This window comes from Pleurodeles waltl, chromosome 5 (assembly GCF_031143425.1).
Source record: "Pleurodeles waltl isolate 20211129_DDA chromosome 5, aPleWal1.hap1.20221129, whole genome shotgun sequence".
Lineage (NCBI taxonomy): Eukaryota > Metazoa > Chordata > Amphibia > Caudata > Salamandridae > Pleurodeles > Pleurodeles waltl.
In genome coordinates, this window is record NC_090444.1 from 852,352,654 (window position 1) to 852,373,294 (window position 20,641).

Consider the following 20,641-nt stretch of genomic DNA (forward strand, 5'->3'; position numbering starts at 1 on the left):
AATCGTGCGGTTAGGGTTTTTGGATGCTGCTGTGGCCCAGGAGGGGCCAGGATGTCGCCAATTGCGTCAGGGCACAGAGGGGGCGCCCAGCAGGACAAGGAGCCCTCTCAGAAGCAAGCAGCACCCGGAGAAGTGCCTGAACAGGCACTACGAAGTAGAGTGAAACGGTGCTCACCTGAAGTTGCACAAGAGAGTCCCACGCCGCCGGAGGACAACTCAGGAGGTCGTGCAATGCTGGTTAGAGTGCCGTGGACCCAGGCTTGGCTGTGCACAAAGGATTTCTGCCGGAAGTGCACAGAGGCCGGAGTAGCTGCAAAAGACGCGGTTCCCAGCAATGCAGTCTGGCGTGGGGAGGCAAGGACTTACCTCCACCAAACTTGGACTGAAGAGTCACTGGACTGTGGGAGTCACTTGGACACAGTTGCTGGATTCAAGGGACCTCGCTCGTCGTGCTGAGAGGCGACCCAGGGGAACAGTGATGCAGTTCTTTGGTGCCTGCGGTTGCAGGGGGAAGATTCAGTCGACCCACGGGAGATATCTTCAGAGCTTCTAGTGCAGAGAGGAGGCAGACTACCCCCACAGCATGCACCACCAGGAAAACAGTCGAGAAGGCGGTAGGATCAGCGTTACAAGGTCGCAGTAGTCGTCTTTGCTACTATGTTGCAGTCTTGCAGGCTTCCAGCGCAGTCAGCAGTCGATTCCGTGGCAGAAGGTGAAGAGAGAGATGCAGAGGAACTCTGATGAGCTCTTGCATTCGTTATCTAAGGAATTCCCCAAAGCAGAGACCCTAAATAGCCAGAAAAGAGGGTTTGGCTACTTAGGAGAGAGGATAGGCTAGCAACACCTGAAGGAGCCTATCAGAAGGAGTCTCTGACGTCACCTGCTGGCCCTGGCCACTCAGAGCAGTCCAGTGTGCCAGCAGCACCTCTGTTTCCAAGATGGCACACTGGAGGAGCACACTGGAGGAGCTCTGGGCACCTCCCAGGGGAGGTGCAGGTCAGGGGAGTGGTCACTCCCCTTTCCTTTGTCCAGTTTCACGCCAGAGCAGGGCTGAGGGGTCCCTGAACCGGTGTAGACTGGCTTATGCAGAAATGGGCACCATCTGTGCCCATGAAAGCATTTCCAGAGGCTGGGGGAGGCTACTCCTCCCCAGCCTTAACACCTTATTCCAAAGGGAGAGGGTGCAACACCCTCTCTCTGAGGAAGTCCTTTGTTCTGCCTTCCTGGGCCAAGCCTGGCTGGACCCCAGGAGGGCAGAAACCTGTCTGAGGGGTTGGCAGCAGCAGCAGCTGCAGGGAAACCCCTGAAAAGGCAGTTTGGCAGTACCCGGGTCTGTGCTAGAGACCCGTGGGATCATGGGATTGTGCCAACAATGCCAGGATGGCATAGAGGGGTCAATTCCATGATCATAGACACGTTACATGGCCATATTCGGAGTTACCATTGTGAAGCTACACATAGGTAGTGACCTATGTGTAGTGCACGTGTGTAATGGTGTCCCCGCACTCACAAAGTCCGGGGAATTTGCCCTGAACAATGTGGGGGCACCTTGGCTAGTGCCAGGGTGCCCACACAGTAATTAACTTAGCACCTAACCTTTACCAGGTAAAGGTTAGACATATAGGTGACTTATAAGTTACTTAAGTGCAGTGGTAAATGGCTGTGAAATAACGTGGACGTTATTTCACTCAGGCTGCAGTGGCAGGCCTGTGTAAGAATTCTCAGAGCTCCCTATGGGTGGCAAAAGAAATGCTGCAGCCCATAGGGCTCTCCTGGAACCCCAATACCCTGGGTACCTCAGTACCATATACTAGGGAATTATAAGGGTGTTCCAGTATGCCAATGTGAATTGGTGAAATTGGTCACTAGCCTGTTAGTGACAATTTGGAAAGAAATGAGAGAGCATAACCACTGAGGTTCTGGATAGCAGAGCCTCAGTGAGACAGTTAGTCATAACACAGGTAACACATACAGGGCACACTTATGAGCACTGGGGCCCTGGCTGGCAGGGTCCCAGTGACACATACAACTAAAACAACATATATACAGTGAAAAATGGGGGTAACATGCCAGGCAAGATGGTACTTTCCTACAACAACCTTCTGAGTTTTCCTCCGGCGTCGTGGGACTCCCTTTTCTGACTTCGGGTGGACTCCGGTTCACTCCTCTTCCAAGTGCCTGTTCCGGTACTTCTGCGGGTGCTGCCTGCTTCTGTGAGGGCTCCCTGACTTGCTGGGCGCCCCTTCTGTCTCCTCATCCAAGTGGCGACATTCTGGTCCCTCCTGAGCCACAGCAGCATCCAAAAACCCTAACCGTGACCCTTGCAGCTAGCAAGGCTTGTTTGCGGTCTTTCTGCGTGGGAACACCTCTGCAAGCTTCTTCACGACGTGGGCCATCCATCCTCCAAAGGGGAAGTTTCTAGCCCTCTTCGTTCTTGCAGAATCCACAGCTTCTACCATCCGGTGGCAGCTTATTTGCACCCTCAGTTGGCATTTCCCGGGCATCTGCCCCATCTCGACATTGTCGCGACTCTTGGACTTGGTCCCCTTGTTTCACAGGTACTCAGGTCCGGAAATCCACTGTTGTTGCTTTGCTGGTGTTGGTCTTCCTTGCAAAAACCCCCTATCACGTCTTCTGTGCTCGCTGGGGGTTATAGGTGTACTTTACACCTACTTTTCAGGGTCTTGGGGTGGGCTATATTTCTAACCCTCACTGTTTTCTTACAGTCCCAGTGACCCTCTACAAGCTCACATAGGTTTGGGGTCCATTCGTGATTCGCATTCCACTTTTGGAGTATATGGTTTGTGTTGCCCCTATACCTATGTGCTCCTATTGCAATCTACTGTAACTTTACATTGCTTGCATTACTTCCTTTTGCTATTACTGCATATTTTTGGTATTGTGTACATATATCTTGTGTATATTTGGCATCCTCATCCTGAGGGTACTCACTGAGATACTTGTGGCATATTGTCATAAAAATAAAGTACCTTTATTTTTAGTATATCTGTGTATAGTGTTTTCTTATGATATTGTGCATATGACACCAGTGGTATAGTAGGAGCTTTGCATGTCTCCTAGTTCAGCCTAAGCTGCTCTGCTATAGCTACCTTCTATCAGCCTAAGCTGCTAGAAACACCTCTTCTACACTAATAAGGGATAACTGGACCTGGAACAGTGTGTAAGTACCCCTTGCTACCCACTACAAGCCAGGCCAGCCTCCTACATTTGGAAGCAGCGATGGGATTCGAACCCACGACTCCAAAGAGACTGGAGCCTTAATCCAGTGCCTTTGACCGCTCGGCCACGCTACCATCGCCCGAGGAGACGTCCGTTTGGCAAAGTGATCAATGCGCTGCTGTGATGCCGGCGGCTGCTTACTTGCTTTGTCTTTTTCATCACTGTCTTCGGTCCAGTAGCGTTGGCGTGACCGGGACTCCCTCCAGGGGCCCCCACCGGTATGCCGGGGGGCACCTACAGAGTCATTCTTGGCCCTCCAGGACCCCCTCCCGGAAGACGCCCAGCCGGGCCAAGGGCAGCCACCACTCTGAGGGGACGGGTGTAGGAGGCTGGCCTGGCTTGTAGTGGGTACCAAGGGGTACTTACACTCTGTGCCAGGTCCAGTTATCCCTTATTAGTGTAGAAGAGGTGTTTCTAGCAGCTTAGGCTGATAGAAGGTAGCTATAGCAGAGCAGCTTAGGCTGAACTAGGAGACATGCAAAGCTCCTACTATACCACTGGTGTCATATGCACAATATCATAAGAAAACACAATACACAGATATAGTAAAAATAAAGGTACTTTATTTTTATGACAATATGCCACAAGTATCTCAGTGAGTACCCTCAGGATGAGGATGCCAAATATACACAAGATATATGTACACAATACCAAAAATATGCAGTAATAGCAAAAGGAAGTAATGCAAGCAATGTAAAGTTACAGTAGATTGCAATAGGAGCACATAGGTATAGGGGCAACACAAACCATATACTCCAAAAGTGGAATGCGAATCACGAATGGACCCCAAACCTATGTGAGCTTGTAGGGGGTCGCTGGGACTGTAAGAAAACAGTGAGGGTTAGAAAAATAGCCCACCCCAAGACCCTGAAAAGTAGGTGTAAAGTGCACCTATAACTCCCAGAGGGCACAGAAGTCATGATAGGGGGTTTCTTGCAAGGAAGACCAACACCAGAAAAGCAACAACAGTGGATTTCCGGACCTGTGCCTGTGAAACACGGGGACGAAGTCCAAGAGTCGCGACAATGTCGAGATGGGGCAGATGCCCAGGAAATGCCAACTGAGAGTGCAAAGAAGCTGCCACCGGATGGTAGAAGCTGTGGATTCTGCAAGAACGAAGAGGGCTAGAAACTTCCTCTTTGGAGGATGGATGTCCCACGTCGTGAAGAAGCTTGCAGAGGTGTTCCCACGCAGAAAGACCGCAAACAACCCTTGCTAGCTGCAAGGGTCGCGGTTAGGGTTTTTGGATGCTGCTGTGGCCCAGGAGGGACCAAGATGTCGCCACTTGGATGAGGAGACAGAGGGGGCACCCAGCAAGGCAGTGAGCCCTCACAGAAGCAGGCAGCATCCGCAGAAGTACCGAACAGGCACTTGGAAGAGGAGTGAACCGGAGTCCACCCGAAGTCAGAAAAGGGAGTCCCACGACGCCGGAGGACAACTCAGAAGGCTGTGCACTGCAGGTTAGAGTGTCGGGGACCCAGGCTTGGCTGTGCACGAAGGAAATCCTGGAAGAGTGCACAGGAGCCGGAGCAGCTGCAAATCACGCAGTACCCGTCAATGCAGTCTAGCATGGGGAGGCAAGGACTTACCTCCACCAAACTTGGACTGAAGCGTCACTGGACTGTGGGAGTCACTTGGACAGCCACGCTTGTCGTGCTGAGAGGGGACCCAGAGGACCGGTGATGCAGTCTTTTGTTGCCTGCGGTTGCAGGGGGAAGATTCCGTCGACCCACGAGAGATTTCTTCAGAGCTCCTGGTGCAAGAAGGAGGCAGGCTACCCCCAGAGCATGCACCACCAGGAAACAGGCGAGAAAGCCCGCAGGATGAAGCGATACAAGGTTGCAGTAGTCGTCTTTGCTACTTTGTTGCGGTTTTGCAGGCGTCCTGAGCAGTCAGCGGTCGATCCTTTGGCAGAAGGTGAAGAGAGAAGTGCAGAGGAACTCTGGTGAGCTCTTGCATTCGGTATCTGAAGAATTCCCCAAAGCAGAGACCCTAAATAGCCAGAAAAGGAGGTTTGGCTACCTAGGAAGGAGGATAGGCTAGTAACACAGGTAAGAGCCTATCAGAAGGAGTCTCTTATGTCACCTTCTGGCCCTGGCCACTCAGAGCAGTCCCGTGTGCCAGCACACCTCTAAATCCAAGATGGCAGAGGTCTGGGGCACGGTGGAGGAGCTCTGGGCACCTCCCCTGGGAGGTGCAGGTCAGGGGAGTGGTCACTCCCCTTTCCTTTGTCCAGTTTCGCGCCAGAGCAGGGCTGGGGGATCCCTGAACCGGTGTAGACTGGCTTATGCAGAGATGGGCACCATCTGTGCCCATCAAAGCATTTCTAGAGGCTGGGGGAGGCTACTCCTCCCCAGCCCTGACACCTTTATCGAAAGGGAGAGGGTGTAACACCCTCTCTCTGAGGAAGTCCTTTGTTCTGCCTTCCTGGGCCAGGCCTGGCTGGACCCCAGGAGGGCAGAAACCTGTCTGAGGGGTTGGCAGCAGCAGCTGCAGTGAAACCCCGGGAAAGGCAGTTTGGCAGTACCCGGGTCTGTGCTAGAGACTCTGGGGATAATGGAATTGTCTCCCCAATGCCAGAATGGCATTGGGGTGACAATTCCATGATCTTAGACATGTTACATGGCCATGTTCGGAGTTACCATTGTGACGCTATACATAGGTCCTGTGTATAGTGCAAGCGTGAAATGGTGTCCCCGCACTCACAAAGTCCGGGGAATTTGCCATGAACGATGTGGGGGCACCTTGGCTAGTGCCAGGGTGCCCACACACTAAGTAACTTAGCACCCAACCTTCACCAGGTGAAGGTTAGACATATAGGTGATTTATAAGTTACTTAAGTGCAGTGGTTAATGGCTGTGAAATAACGTGGACTTTATTTCACTCAGGCTGCAGTGGCAGGCCTGTGTAAGAATTGTCAGAGCTCCCTATGGGTGGCAAAAGAAATGCTGCAGCCCATAGGGATCTCCTGGAACCCCAATACCCTGGGTAGCTCAGTACCATATACTAGGGAATTATATGGGTGTTCCAGGATGCCAAATGTGAATTGGTGAAATTGGTCACTAGCCTGTTAGTGACAATTTGGAAAGCAGGTAGAGCATAACCACTGAGCTTCTGGTTAGCAGAGCCTCAGTGAGACAGTTAGGCATCACACAGGGAACACATACATGTAGGTCACAAACTTATGAGCACAGGGGTCCTGGCTAGCAGGGTCCCAGTGACACATAACAAACATACTGAAAACATAGGGTTTTCACTATGAGCACTGGGCCCTGGCTAGCAGGAACCCAGTGAGACAGTGAAAACACCCTGACATACACTCACAAACGGGCCAAAAGTGGGGGTAACAAGGCTAGAAAGAGGCTACTTTCTCACACAACCCCCCTCCAAACGAAGGACAATAAGGCTGACCTTGGCCAGTTGAGACTTTATTGTCTAAGTTGTGATAAGTGGAGAGTAGCTCTGCAATAGACTGGTTACTCCGTTTATCATCCACTATATGTTTACTTCCCTGTGGGGATGTAAACCACCCTGTTTGAAGTTTTTTAGCTAACCAACAATGTGAAGATATATTTTCAGAGTTTCTATCAGTAAGTTTTAGTTTAGAACAGTGGGAATTGTCCACTGGACCTATTTCTAGTGATGAGAATGTCAGACAGGGATGCTGTCTCTCTTGAGTTGGAGCAGTGCAGGGATGCTGTTCTATGAGCTCCACACTAGGGCAGGGCTGCTGTCCTAAGTGTTGTGAGGCAGTGCAGGGTCTCTGCACTAAAGTTTCTCTGGGAGGGTTGGAGGGATGCTCCATGTTAACTAAAATGGTGTTCTTTTTCTCACCAATATTAGTTATCCCACAGAGAGGTACATCTACCTCAGGGAGTACAGCTATGCCAGCTGATGATTCCCTTGGAACAGGTGCCACCCCGGGAGAGGTTTCTCCCACCACAGGAATGGTATCCTGAATGGCAGGGTGGTTAGGGGATACTGTGATACCCTTTTTACCTGTTGTTGGAGAGGGATCCTGAGTTTTCAGGCCTTTTTCTCTCTTTTGCTTTTTCATTTCAGTAGAAATGAGAGGGAACAATTCCTAAGGGATACCCAGCATGGCTGCATGGGTATAAAACTCTACCTCAGCCCAACCTGAGGTCTCTAGGTCATTACCTAAGAGACAGTCTACAGGTAAGCTAGGTGACACTACCACCTGCTTAGGGCCAGTAACTCCACCCCAAATATGCTGAACTATAGCTAAGGGAAGAAACTTAGTGGAGTTATGGACATCAATATTTTTATACTGTTGTCCAATGATGTGGTGTTCAGGGGCCACTAGGTTTTCAGTCACCAAAGTGATACTGGCACCTGTGTCCCTGTAGGCTTGGGCCTCAACACCATTTATTGAAACTGTCTGCCTGTACTTATCCATTGTAAGGGGACAAGCAGCCAGTGTGGCAAGGCCAATGCCAGTTGGTGTGACGGAAACTGTCTTGGGACTGACTACCCCAGTTTCTATGATGGACCCATAAGTGAACCCAACTAAACCCTTAGTTTGACTGTTGCCAGCAGTCCCACCACTATCACCACTACTGCTAGGGGCACTAGAGTTTGATGTATTAGTGGTGGTAGACTCAGGGGGTTTACCTGGACAGGACTTATCCCCTGGCCTAAGACCTTTATTTTTACACACAAAGCACCAAGGCTTTTTAATGTGTGTATGTTGTGAAGAAGAGGAAGAATTTGATTTATCCCCACCCCCTGAAGAGTGTTTAGGATTTGAAGAAGGATCTTTAGTTTTACCCTTATTCCCAGGCTTATCCTGAGATTTCTCAACATCTTGTATGAACTTTTCTGTTCACTCTTGTTCTGACCCATTTGTCTGCCTTTTTTCACAATTCTTGGGGAGAGGTCAGATCTGAGTCCACTAGATATTGGTGTAACAAATCAGACACACAGTTATTCAGAATATGCTCTCTCAGGACTAGATTGTACAGGCTTTCATAGTCAGAAACTTTACTGCCATGTAACCACCCCTCCAATGCCTTCACTGAATAGTCAAAAAAGTCTACCCAGTCTTGTGAGGACTCTTTTCTGGTTTCTCTGAATTTAATCCTGTATTGTTCAGTGGTTAAGCCAAATCCATCCAAGAGTGCATTCTTCAAAACTGTAACATTATTGGCATCACTTTCCTTCACAGTAAGGAGCCTATCCCTACCCTTTCCACTGAAAGATAGCCATAGGATAGCAGCCCACTGCCTATGAGGAACCCGCTGTACCATACAGGCCCTCTCAAGTGCAGCAAACCACTTGTTAATGTCATCCCCCTCCTTGTAAGGGGGAACCATCTTATGCAGATTCCTAGAATCATGCCCCTCACAGGATTGCTATCAGGAATACTGCTGCTGCCACCATGGGGTCCAAATCCCAACCTCTGTCTCTCTTTTTCTAAGTCTAGGGATTCCCTGTCTAGAGCCAGCTGTTGCTGTTTAAGCTTCAGCCTGGTCTCTTCCACTGTCAACTTATTGAGTTCCCTTTCTAACATCTTGTCATCTGGGTGGGAGGGTTGGGAATGTTTTCACACAGAAGAAAGATTTGAATGAGCAGAGGGAGACCTGTCCCTAACAGTTGGCACTCTAACAACCTGGCCTTCAGGAATAAAACCCTCCCTACTATGATGGGAGCTTCTTATACTACCAGCATTGCTATGAGGTGTGCTAAGGGGCAGATTAGGAAGGGAACCCTGTAACACTCCCACTGGGGCTCCCCAGAGTCGGAGTGTGAGCTATCTCTTAACTTCTCAATTGAACTGCCAACTAAGGCCTTATCATTCTCAATGAGCATGTTAGACAATCATTCTCTAGAAGGGTTCTTTCCCACCACTAAACCTCTATCAAAGCAGAGACTCCTTAGGCTCTTAAAGTTAAAGTGGTCATAAGTTGTATTGACCAAATTAAGAGGAGTTCCTACACCAGACATGGTAGAAAAAGGTTTAGGGACAGATAAAAGATAGAAAAAGTTTCAGGACTTTTTAAGAAACAGTAAAAAAAAAAATTCAACTTTTTGAAAGTTTAGGAGTGCTTTTCAGCAGTTAGCAGATAGTGTAAGAGAAGAAAAGCAAAACTTATTGGTTTGGTGTACATACACTGAACTTGTTTTGTATATTTGTTTCTTATGAAAAGTACAAAATGGCAAAGTTGTATGTAGTTACAAGTACTTATCCCACCGCTGCACAAACAATAAGGGCTAACTGGACCTGGCACAGAGTGTAAGTACCTCTTGGTACCCACTACAAGCCAGGCCAGCCTTCTACATTGGTGGCAGTTGTGGGATAAGTACTTGTAACTTCTTACCACTTTGTCATTTTGTAGCAGCAGCTGATGGGGTGCACACAATCCTTCAGGCCATCCAATCCTCGCAGCTGGCTGTAGAGATTAAAGTTGGAGAGGTGCGGGAGGACGTGGGCCTACTGCGACAGGATCTGCGGACCGCGGTGGGTCGTATTAAGGTGGTGGAAGACCGCGTCTCCCATCTGTTCTTGACTAGTTGGTCACAATGGGAGGCTTGGGTGGGCACACTCCATGGGAAGCAACTACATTTGTCCTTATGCTTGAGCAAGCTAAGTGGGTCCTCTCCTGGAACGTAAACGGACTCTTGGACAAAAATAAGCGATCCGTGGTCTTCTCCACTATCCGACGGTTTGCGACTTCTGTGGTCCTGCTTCAGGAAACCCACCTGTTAGGTACTAGTTGCCCTATGCTCATGAGGGGGGGGGGGCTCTATGACAGAGTCTATCACGCTTGGTTCTCCAGGGGCTCGAGAGGTGTGACGGTGTTGCTGCATCATTCCTTGCCATTAGTGGTAGCTGACTCCCAGTTGGACCCACAGGGGAGGTACATTGTGGTGTCTGGCTTGCTTGGGGGATACTCGGTCAATATTCTTAGTGTCTATGCCCCTCCATGGGCTCGAGAGCAGTTCTTGACGTCTCTTAGGGAGGTGGTGGCGGGACTTCCCCCAGGACTGACCATACTGGGAGGGGACTTTAACTCTGTCGTGGATCCTGAGGTTGACATCACTGGGCCCTTGTCCTCAGGCCGAAGGGTGGGGGCATCTGGACTGTGCAGATGGATGGAGGTTCTGGGTCTCTGCGATGTGTGGCGGGTTTGGCATCCCCATCTGCGGCAATACACCAGTAAGGAAATGCCTCCTTGGCATGGGTAACCCCTGACGTTTTGCCTTTGCTGATGCTAAGTTTTGACTGAAAGTGTGCTGGGACCCTGCTAACCAGGCCCCAGTACCAGTGTTCTTTCCCTAAACTGTACCTGATATTCCACAATTGGCACAGCCCTGGCACTCCGATAAGTCCCTTGTAACTGGTTCCCCTGGTACCAAGGGCCCTGCTGCCAGGGAAGGTCTCTAAGGGCTGCAGCATGTCTTATGCCACCCTGGGACCCCTCACTCAGCACATGCACACTGCCTCACAGCTTGTGTGTGCTGGTGGGGAGAAAAAGACTAAGTCGACATGGCACTCCCCTCAGCGTGCCATGCCAACCTCACACTGCCCATAGTGCCCCCTCTAGCAGGCCTCACAGCCCTGAGGCAGGGTGCACTATACCACAGGTGAGGGCATATATGCATGAGCACTATGCCTTAGACATTGTAAGTGCAGGGTAGCCATAAGAGTATATGGTCTGGGAGTTTGTCAAACAGGAACTCAACAGTTCCATAATGGCTACACTGAAATCTGGGAAGTTTGGTATCAAACTTCTCAGCACAGTAAATGCACACTGATGCCTGTGTGCAATTTGTTGTAACGTGCACCCAGAGGGCATCTTAGAGATGCCCCCTGAATATCAATCCGACTACTAGTGTAGGCTCACCAGTTCCTGCCAGCCTGCCATAAACCAGACAAGTTGCTGGCCACATGGGGAGAGTGCCTTTGTCACTCTGTGGCCAGGAACAAAGCCTGTACTGGGTGGAGGTGCTTCTCACCTCACCCTGCTGTAACTGTAACACCTGGCAGGGAGCCTCAAAGGCTCACCCCTTTTGTTACAGCGCCACAGGGCATCCGAGCTAGTGGAGATGCCCGCCTCTCCGGCCACTGCCCCCACTTTTGTTGGCAAGGTTGGAGGAGATAATTAGAAAAACAAGGAAGAGTCACCCACCAGTCAGGACAGCCCCTAAGGTGCCCTGAGCTGTGGTGACCCCTTTCTTTAGAAATCCTCCATCTTAGTTTTGGAGGATTCCCCCAATAGGATTAGGGATGTGCCCCCCTCCCCACAGTGAGGAGGCACAAAGAGGGTGTAGCCATCCTCCAGGACAGTAGCCATTGGCTACTGCCCTCCCAGACCTAAACACACCCCTAAATCTAGTATTTAGGGGCACCCCAGAACCCAGGAAATCAGATTCCTGCAACCTGAACGAAAGAAAAAGGACTGCTGGCCTATAAGCCTGCAAGGACGACGGACGACGACAACTGCTTTGGCCCCAGCCCTAACGACCTGTCTCCAGAGTTGAAAACCTGCAACCAGCAACGCATCCAACAGGGACCAGCGACGGAGGACTGCCCTGACCTCCAGGACCAAGAAAATCCCATGAGCAGCGGCTCTGCTGAACAACAGCTGCATCTTTGCAACAAAGAAGCAACTTCCAAAGAACTCGCTCTTCCCGCTGGAAGCGTGAGACTTCACACTCTGCACCCGACGCTCCTGGCTCGAGATCCAGAGTACAAACACTACTAGGAGAGCTCCCTGGCGACTGCAACCCCGTGAGTAGCCCGAGACTACCCCCTGGACCCTCAAAGCGACACCTGCAGAGAGAAACCAGAGGCCCCCACTGACGTGACTGCCTGTAACAAGGGACCCGACGCCTGGATCAAGCACTGCACCCGCAGCCCCAGGATCAGAAGGAACCGAACTTCAGTGCAGGAGGGCCCTCCAGATGACCCTCTGCCTAGCCCAGGTGGTGGCTGGTCTGAGAAGCCCCCCTGTGACTGCCTGCCTGCACCGCTAGAGTGAACCCTCCATTGTTTCCCATCTAAAACCAGACGCCTGTTTTGCACACTGCACCCGGCCGCTCCTGCGTCGCTGAGGGTGTGTTTTGTGTGCCTACTTGTGTCCCCCCCAGTGCTCTACAAAACCCCCCTGGTCTGCCCCATGAGGACGCAGGTACTTACCTGCTGGCAGACTGGAACCGGAGCACCCCTGTTCTCCATAGGCACCTATGTGTTTTGGGCACCTCTTTGACCTCTGCACCTGACCGGCCCTGAGTTGCTGGTGTGGTAACTTTGGGGGTGCCCTGAACCCCCAACGGTGGGCTACCTATGCCCAGGAACTGATACTTGTAAGTGTCTTACTTACCTCACAATCTAGCCATTACTTACCTCCCCCCGAAACTGTTGATTTTTGCACTGTCTCCACTTCTAAAATAGCTTATTGCCATTTTAACAAACACTGTACATGATATTGCTTTAATTCAAAGTTCCTAACTTACCTGTGTGCAGTACCTTGCATTTTATGTATTTACTTCAAATCTTTAACTTGTGGTTCTAAATATAAATTAAGAAAATATATTTTTCTATATAAAAACCTATTGGCCTGGAGTAAGTCTTTGAATGTGTGTTCCTCATTTATTGCCTGTGTGTGTACAACAAATGCTTACCACTACCCTCTGATAAGCTTACCGCTTGTCCACACTACCACAAAATAGAGCATTAGAATGATCTAATATTGCCACTATCCTACCTCTAAGGGAAACCCTTGGACCCTGTGCACACTATTTCTTACTTTGAAATAGTATATACAGAGCCAACTTCCTACAACACCCATACATTGGCGGCGCACCACACCCACGCACAAATCGATCTCTTTCTTGTGCCGGCTCTCTAGGTGCCCAGAGTCTCGGGAGTGAAGATCCTTCCTCATGGGGTCTCGGGCCATGCACCACTCCTTCTTTGTCTGGACAGGGTGAGCGTGGACCGACGACAGATATGGCCGCTCAATGCCTGGTACCTGCAGGACAGCGAGTATGCCCAGGTCCTCGGAGATCCGCTCTCCGAGTTTTTCACTTTTAACCTGGGATCCGTGGCATCGCCGGGCATCATTTGGGAGGCCTGCAAGGCCACTGTCAGGGGTCACGCCAGGCAGCTCCTCCGGGAGCACGCACGCAATCAAAAAGTATCAGTGCTCGAGGCGAGGGCGGTGCATCTGGAGGGCCAGGTCGCAGGGTCGGCAGGCGCAGCGGTCACGCGTTAGTTGGCCTTGGTCCGACAGGAGATTAAGCACATAACACTTGAGTCTGCGAAACACATGTGACGAGCCTCCATGGCCCGTGTATGCGAGTGGGGGGACAAAAATGGAATGCTCCTGCACTGGCTTGCCACTAGACTAACGGCGGACAGGATGATCCCAGAGATCGTTGACGACTCAGGTGCTATCTCTCGGACACCAGGCGAGATTGCGCAGAGTTTCGCTGCCTATTATCGGAACCTCTATGAGGAGCGGCCTAGACCTCCGGTCAAAGCCCTGTTGTTGACAGAGGTGACTCTTCCCAGAGTTTCTGAGGTGGAAAGGCGTGACCTTGACGAGCCTATCAGCCTCGAGGAGGTTGAGGCGGCAATATCGGAGTTGGCGACGGGCAAGATGCCTGGCCCTGACGGTTTCCCTGCCGAATTTTACGTGAAGTTTCGGGATACCTTGGCCCCCCCACCACCTAGCCATGTACGAGGAGGCTGAAAAGACAGGGGGTTTCCCCCTAGGTTTGGATCAAGCCACTTGTTCGGCATACCACCCCATATCACTTCTTAATACTGAACTTAAGATCTTTTCTACAGTATTGGCCCTGAGATTGAAGAGGGTGCTGCCCTCGTTGGTCCACCCTGACCAATGCGGTTTTATGCCTGCTAGAAGTACCCGGCACGGTATTAGGTTGCTGCACGTGGCTCTGGCCCACCGGGCCCTCTTAACCTCTACCCTGGCGCTTCTGCTATTGGACTTTGAAAAGGCATTCGATACAGTAGACTGGTCGTACTTACGGCGAGTCCTCGTGAAGGCCGGGCTCGGGCTGCGGTTCTGTGCGTTGGTGGGACTCCTTTACTCTAATCCATCGGCCCAGGTGCAGGTCAATGGGGCGGTCTCGGAACAGTATCCAATCCGCCAGGGATGCCCCCTCTCCCCGCTCCTGTTCGCCTTGGCAATGGAGTTGCTGGCCAAGCTAATTCGGAAGGATCCCCTGGTCGAGGGATGGTTGTGGCCTACAGGGAAGGAGGACCATATCGCATTATACGTGGATTAGGTACTCCTGTTCCTGGCCAACCCAGCCAGCAGTGGACCCAGGGTGCTGCAGTTGCTGGGACCATTTGCGGAGGCGTCGGGTCTAATAGTTAACCCTAGTAAATCTTTATTGATTCCGCTTAGTCATTCCAGGGACTGCTACGACTGACAGCACACTATCCCTATCTGGCCCAATAGCTTCTGGTACCTGGGAATACAAATAGCGCTGTTGCCGGAGCTGGCATGGTCTCTTAATGTCAAGCATCTAACCAAGCGGGTCAAGGATGACCTCCAGGGATGGAAGTTTCTTCCGCTCAATATCCTTGGTCGGATAGAATTATATAAGATGATGGTACTTCCCCGGTTCCTTTACCTGCTCCAAAAGTTCCCCTATCACTTCCACAGGCTGTGGTTCGCCAATATGGAGGCCGTAGCGCGTCAGTTTCTGTCGCATGGTTTCCCGTCTGGAATTTTGGGTCTGTCAAGGTGATGTATACAAGGGTGGTCTGGGGATGTCCAGTCTTTACTTTTACCACCTGGCGATGCATCTGCAGGTGATTAACGACTCGCTGGTGGGGGGGGGGGGGTTGGTCGAACCCCGCCTATCAACTGGAACTTCTGACAATAGGCTTCCCCAGTTTGTTTGGGATACTATACGGCGACCCCGTGCCGCTGAAGATTCCTGAGGTGACAAGGGGGAAGGGGGGTGCTCACAGGGTGGAAGGCAGTGCAGCGAGTGTTGGGGTGGTGGCGTTGTCTCACCTAACAGACTCCATTGTGGCAGGGATCATGGCTGAAGGCGGTCTCAACGCTTCAGGGTTTCATAAATGAGATCTCATTGGGATATCGTCGCTTGGTGACGTCTGGGCGGGTACGCATATGCGGTCCTTCCATGAGCTCCAACAGCACTTCTCATTCAACAAGACTCAGTTTCATAAGTATCTACAACTCCGTCACACCCTACAGGTGCACATTCAAGCAGGAACGGTTCTCCCAGAGTTAAGCCTCGAGGAGGCCAAGATGCTAATGGAACACCTGGGCAAAGGGGGAGTATCACGTATATATCGCATGTTGACTACTAACGCGTCACAGCCACTTGATGAGCTTCGTAAACGATGGGAGCAATGGGTGGGTCCGATGGAAGACGGGGACTGGAGGGACGCCTTGATGGCCCCAAGACTGTTGACCATGACCTCCGTCTCAGAATGGTGCAGACTTATTTTTTCCATACCGCATATCTCTCCCCCAAAAGGCTGCGCAGGGTGGGCCTTTGGCCGCAAGCCAAGTGTCCCCGGTGTGCGGGCCCGACGGCCGACTTTTTTCATATTGTTTTTCTGGATGTGTCCTTATATTACTACTTACTGGCGCACAGTATTGGCAGAGGTGTCCAGAGTCTTACAGGTGGAGATCGAGCCCACCCCAATCCAATTGGGGGTTCTTGAGGGGGTGGGATCCAGTAGGACAGATCGAGCTTTCGTGGGGATGGCCTGTTTGGTGGCCAAAAGGGATATTGCATCAAGCTGGAGAGTGGAGTCAGCTCCTGCACTGGTGAAGTGGCGCCGGGGGTTGACTGATGCGCCTCCCAGGAAAAACTTGTATATGAAGCAAGGGGCTGTCCCGCCAAGTATGAAAGAGTGTGGGGGAGATGGATAGGATCCTGGGAGGATGGTGCCCGGTGTGACCCCTCGCTATGAGAATGGGAATGTGCACCCAGAAGTTCATGGTGGTTATCGGTTCTTCGACCATGATATATCTGTGTAATGCTCAATTTGTGGAGAGCAATTGTGACCGGTTGTGTTTTTTCCTTGTTCTTCAACAAAATCAATAAAGCTGTTTAAAAAAAAAAAAAACATCTTGAGCAGCAATGCGCTCTGATGCATAGCGTAGTGCAGTTTGCGCTAGTTTCTCAGCACTGAGCAAGGTCCCGGTGCTAAAAATCAGTATTGGCACCACAATGTGCAGAATTCTGCCCATTGAACTCTGTTGTGTCATGCAAAGTATTTAGGTAACTCTACAAAATTCTGGGGAGTGAAACTCCGCGGGTTCTGCCCACCCCTAATAAAACACATTTTCTGAAGTTTTCTGATTGGACATTTGCACAAGGGCAAAATAGAATGTCTACATGTCTGGAGGACTAAGCAGACAATAAAACCTCTTGCTGCTACCGGAATCCTCTTGTCCAGGGCGTCAGGAGATACAAATTCCACACGTCTGAGGGGGGTGTTTGATTCCCCCCAAGAAGCTGTAAAAACATAAACTACCAAGCTTCTGAAGCCCTCCTCGTGAGATGCAACTCTACCCCAACCTTTTTCTGTAACTTTCTTCTGGAAAGTTCCTAGACACCTTTCTAGACACAATTTCAAACCTTCTTACACTATAGTCAAACCAATGCATCCTTGGTGCCCTGAACATATGGTTTGACAAACCTAATATGCCTTACCCCAGAACTATCCTCATTGACCCAGACACCTTCAGCCTACATCAGATAATCCTCAAACCCACGCACATTTAAGGTCACATTGTAGATGTATTTTTTGCCAACACAGTCTGTCACTTTCCAGTACTTCTCCAGTCTTGTGGTCAGACCACCAACTGGTGTCTTTCCAACACAAGACTCCACAACTCATCCCATCTAATGCTCCTAGCTTGTGTCTGAAATATTGTGGGATCCTGTTACTCCAGCGAGGCATCTGCCTGATGGAGGTATTGTCCGTGCTTCTCCTTGCTGCTGGGGCATCGGTCCCGACGTTGAAACTTCCGCCGGTGCCCACCGGTAGTGCGAGCCCCATCCTCATTCCGGATGATCCAGAACTGGAACAACATTGTACGGTGCCGACTTAGACCACGCCGACACAGCCCAGATCAGTGCCTGAGGCTTATTTCGAACAGCCAGGCACAGGTGAGGAATGGGAGGGGTCTGCGGACCCTTTAGAATATGAATTGGAGCAGGACCAGTATGAGGATCTAGGGGAAGCCAGTGGACTGGAGGCTCTCACCTCCTTCTGTGGCAAAGGAAGAGGGAGCTTCATACGCCATGGTAGTGCATAGAGCAGACGAGATATTGGACCTAGAGTTGCCTAAGGTGCAGTGCAGGACTAACATCCTGACAGAGGGGCTTCACTCGGGGGTTTCCACATCGGAACCGGTGTTACCCCTCAACAAAGCCCTCAGTGATGTCCTGCTGGGGGCGTGGTCCAAACCCAGCGCAGAGGTTCCTGTAAATAGAACAATTGGCCGCCGCCATAGACCAGCTTCCACTGACCTAGTTTTCTCGCCCAACACCCCACCCCAGGGAGCTCAGTGGTCCAGGCCTCCACTTATAATGGTGTCTTCCCTTCCACTCCCCCCAGATAGGGAATCCAAGAGGCGCAGTCAGCTTGGTAAGGAGATGTTTTCTTCCTCCAGCCTGGCGTTGAGGTTCGTAAACACCTCATGCCTATTGGTCTGTTTTTCCCATACTTTATGGGATACGGTGGCACAGGTGTTGCCCCAGGTCCCTGAGGGCGTGCAGGATACTCTCACTCAGGCCATCAAAAATGGGAGAGATGCAGCCAAGTTTACGATTCGGTGTGGTATAGACACAACCGACTCGCTGGGTAGGACGATTTCATCAACATTGGCCCTTCAACGCCATGCCTGGCTTCGTACTTCTGGCTTTTCGGGGGATGTCCAAACAAACCTCATGGAAATGCCCTTCGATGGCTTGCGCCTTACTGGAGAAAAGGCAGATTAGGCGCTTGAGCGGATCATGGACTCTCGGGCTATGGCCAGATCCTTGGGCCTCTCTGCACCAGATCGTCAGTAGTCTGCCTTTCGCCCCTTTCAAGGCTTCTGAGGGGGTGGAGTACCACGCCACCCTCAAATCAGCCACCTTCCTCTGTCATCTCAGCATCCAGTGCAAGGACGAGGTTGTGGTACCTTGAGACCCAGAGGGTCTAGCCAGAGGTCAGCAACCACCCTGCCACTCTACTCCGCAGCCCCCAAGTCCTCTTAGTGGGATTCTGCAAGACCACACATGTCCAGTTGGAGGGAGGATTCAATTTCATCTCCCTCACTGGCGTTCCATAACATTGGACAAATGGGTCTTGTAGATCCTACAGAAGGGCTATTCCCTCCCCTGCCAGCCTTTCCCTCCTTCTGTGCCTCCATTAAAAGAATGGCTGATGGAGGATCACTTAATTTTGATCTGCGAGGAAGTTATGGCTCTCTTGGCCAAGGGAGCTATAGAAAGGTCCCGATGTCAGAAGTAGGCAGTGGTTGTAATTCCTGCTACTTTTTGATTCCCAAAAAGAACAAGGGTCTATGCCCCATTCTGGATTTGCGGGACGTCAATCTCTTCCTCAAAAAGTAGAAATTCAAGATGCTCACTCTTGTCTGCCCTCGACCACGGAGCCTGGATGGTAGCGTTGGACTTGCAGAATGCGTATTTTCATATCCCCATCCTGCCTGCCCACAAGCGTTACTTGCGGTTCAAGGTAGGCCACAAGCACTTTCTTATACCGTGCTCCCCTTCGGTTTCACCAGTGCCCCCCAGGTGTTCACCAATGTGATGGTGGTGGTAGCAGCTTATCTGCGCAGGTTGGGAGTTTGTCTTCCCCCTACCTCGATGACTGGCTGTTGAAGGCTTCTGCGCCCCAGGCTCTCGTCAACCACCTTCAGACCATGGCTGACCTCCTGCATTTGCTGGGGTTCACTATAAACGTACCGAAGTCACACCTGACTCCCTCTCAGAAGCCCCCTTTTATCGGAGCCGTTCTGGACACAGTGCTGTTTCGGGCTTATGCTCCTGAGTAGCGAGTCCAGGAAATTCAGGTTTTGTATCGATGTTTTGGCCTCTATCCTGGATTTCGGTGAGACAGCCTCTGAGGCTGTTGGGACTCATGGCCTTCCTGCATCCTGTTAGTCAAGCATGCCAGATGGCATATGAAGGCTCTGCAGTGGGACTTGAAGGTCCAGTGGACGCAGCATCAGGGGAATCTTACCAACACATTTCAGATCTTGGAGGGAACTGCAAAATACCTGCAGTGGTGGTTAGTGAACTGCAATTGGGTCAGAGGCAGACTCCTCTCCCTTCGCCAGCCAGACCTCACAGTAGTGACAGATGTGTCACTTCTGGGGTGGGACGTCCATCTGGGAGAGGTGGAGATCAGAGGTCTCTGGACTTCGGCGGAATCAGGACTCCATATCAGCCGACTGGAGCTCCAGGCGATCTGACTGGCATTGAAAGCATTTCTTCTTGTTGTAAAAGGAAAGATAGCGCTGGTGTTAATGGACAACACCACCGCAATGTGGTACCTCAACAAGCAGGGCAGTGTGGGGTCGTGGACCCTTTGTCAAGAGGCTCTGCGTCTCTGGACATGGCTGGAACAGCAGGGCATAACCCTGGTGGTTCAACACCTGGCAGGTTCTCTGAATGCTAGGGCGGACAAACTCAGCTGTCGGTGCATAGGGGATTACAAATGGTATCTCCACCCGGAGGTGGCGCAAGGACTTTTTCAGCAGTGGGGAGAGCCTTGGTTAGATCTGTTCGCCTCCGCAGAGAATGCGCAATGTCAGTAGTATTGCGTGTTGGAATTTCCAAGGCGGCAATTGCTTGGTGACGCTTTTAGTTGCGAGTGGAATTCAGGCCTCCTGTACGCTATTCCGCCCATACCACTTCCGCCCATACCACTTCTGCCCAGAGTTCTCAAGAAGATCAAGAACAACCGAGCCCAAGTAATCTTAGTGGGTCAGGATTGGGCACGGAGAGTTGGCTATCCCGAGCTTATAAAATTGAGCATCGATCCTCCAATCAGGCTGCCCCTTTGGGAGGATCATCGGTCGCAGCAGCAGGTAAGGGTTCTCCACCCGAACCTGTCAACTCTGCACCTTCATGCATGGAGATTGAGTGGCGGCAGTTGATGGCTTTTGACCTTCCTCCTGAAGTCTGTAAAGGTATTTGGGCAGCCAGGCTTCCCTCCACTAAAACGGTATATGCCTGCTGTTGTAAACGCTTTGTATATTATTGTACAGAAAGGTCTATTGATCCTCTTTGGTGTTCTCTTTCTGATATCCTTCCCTTTATACTATCTCTTGCCCGGCAGCGTTTTGCCTTGGGTATTCAACGGCTACCTTTCTGCCCTATCGGCATTCCTTTGGCTACCTGA

The 20,641-nt window shown here is 51.1% G+C and overlaps 1 protein-coding gene and 1 non-coding gene across 4 annotated transcripts in view; one reads left to right on the forward strand and one right to left on the reverse strand.

Annotated features, from left to right (window-relative positions):
- The window catches only part of URB2 (URB2 ribosome biogenesis homolog), a 524,601-nt gene that overhangs the window by 433,836 nt on the left and 70,124 nt on the right, over positions 1 to 20,641 (forward strand). The window lies entirely within an intron of this gene.
- On the reverse strand, positions 3,233 to 3,314 carry TRNAL-AAG (transfer RNA leucine (anticodon AAG)). Its single transcript has one exon. It is a non-coding gene; the product is annotated as a tRNA-Leu (tRNA).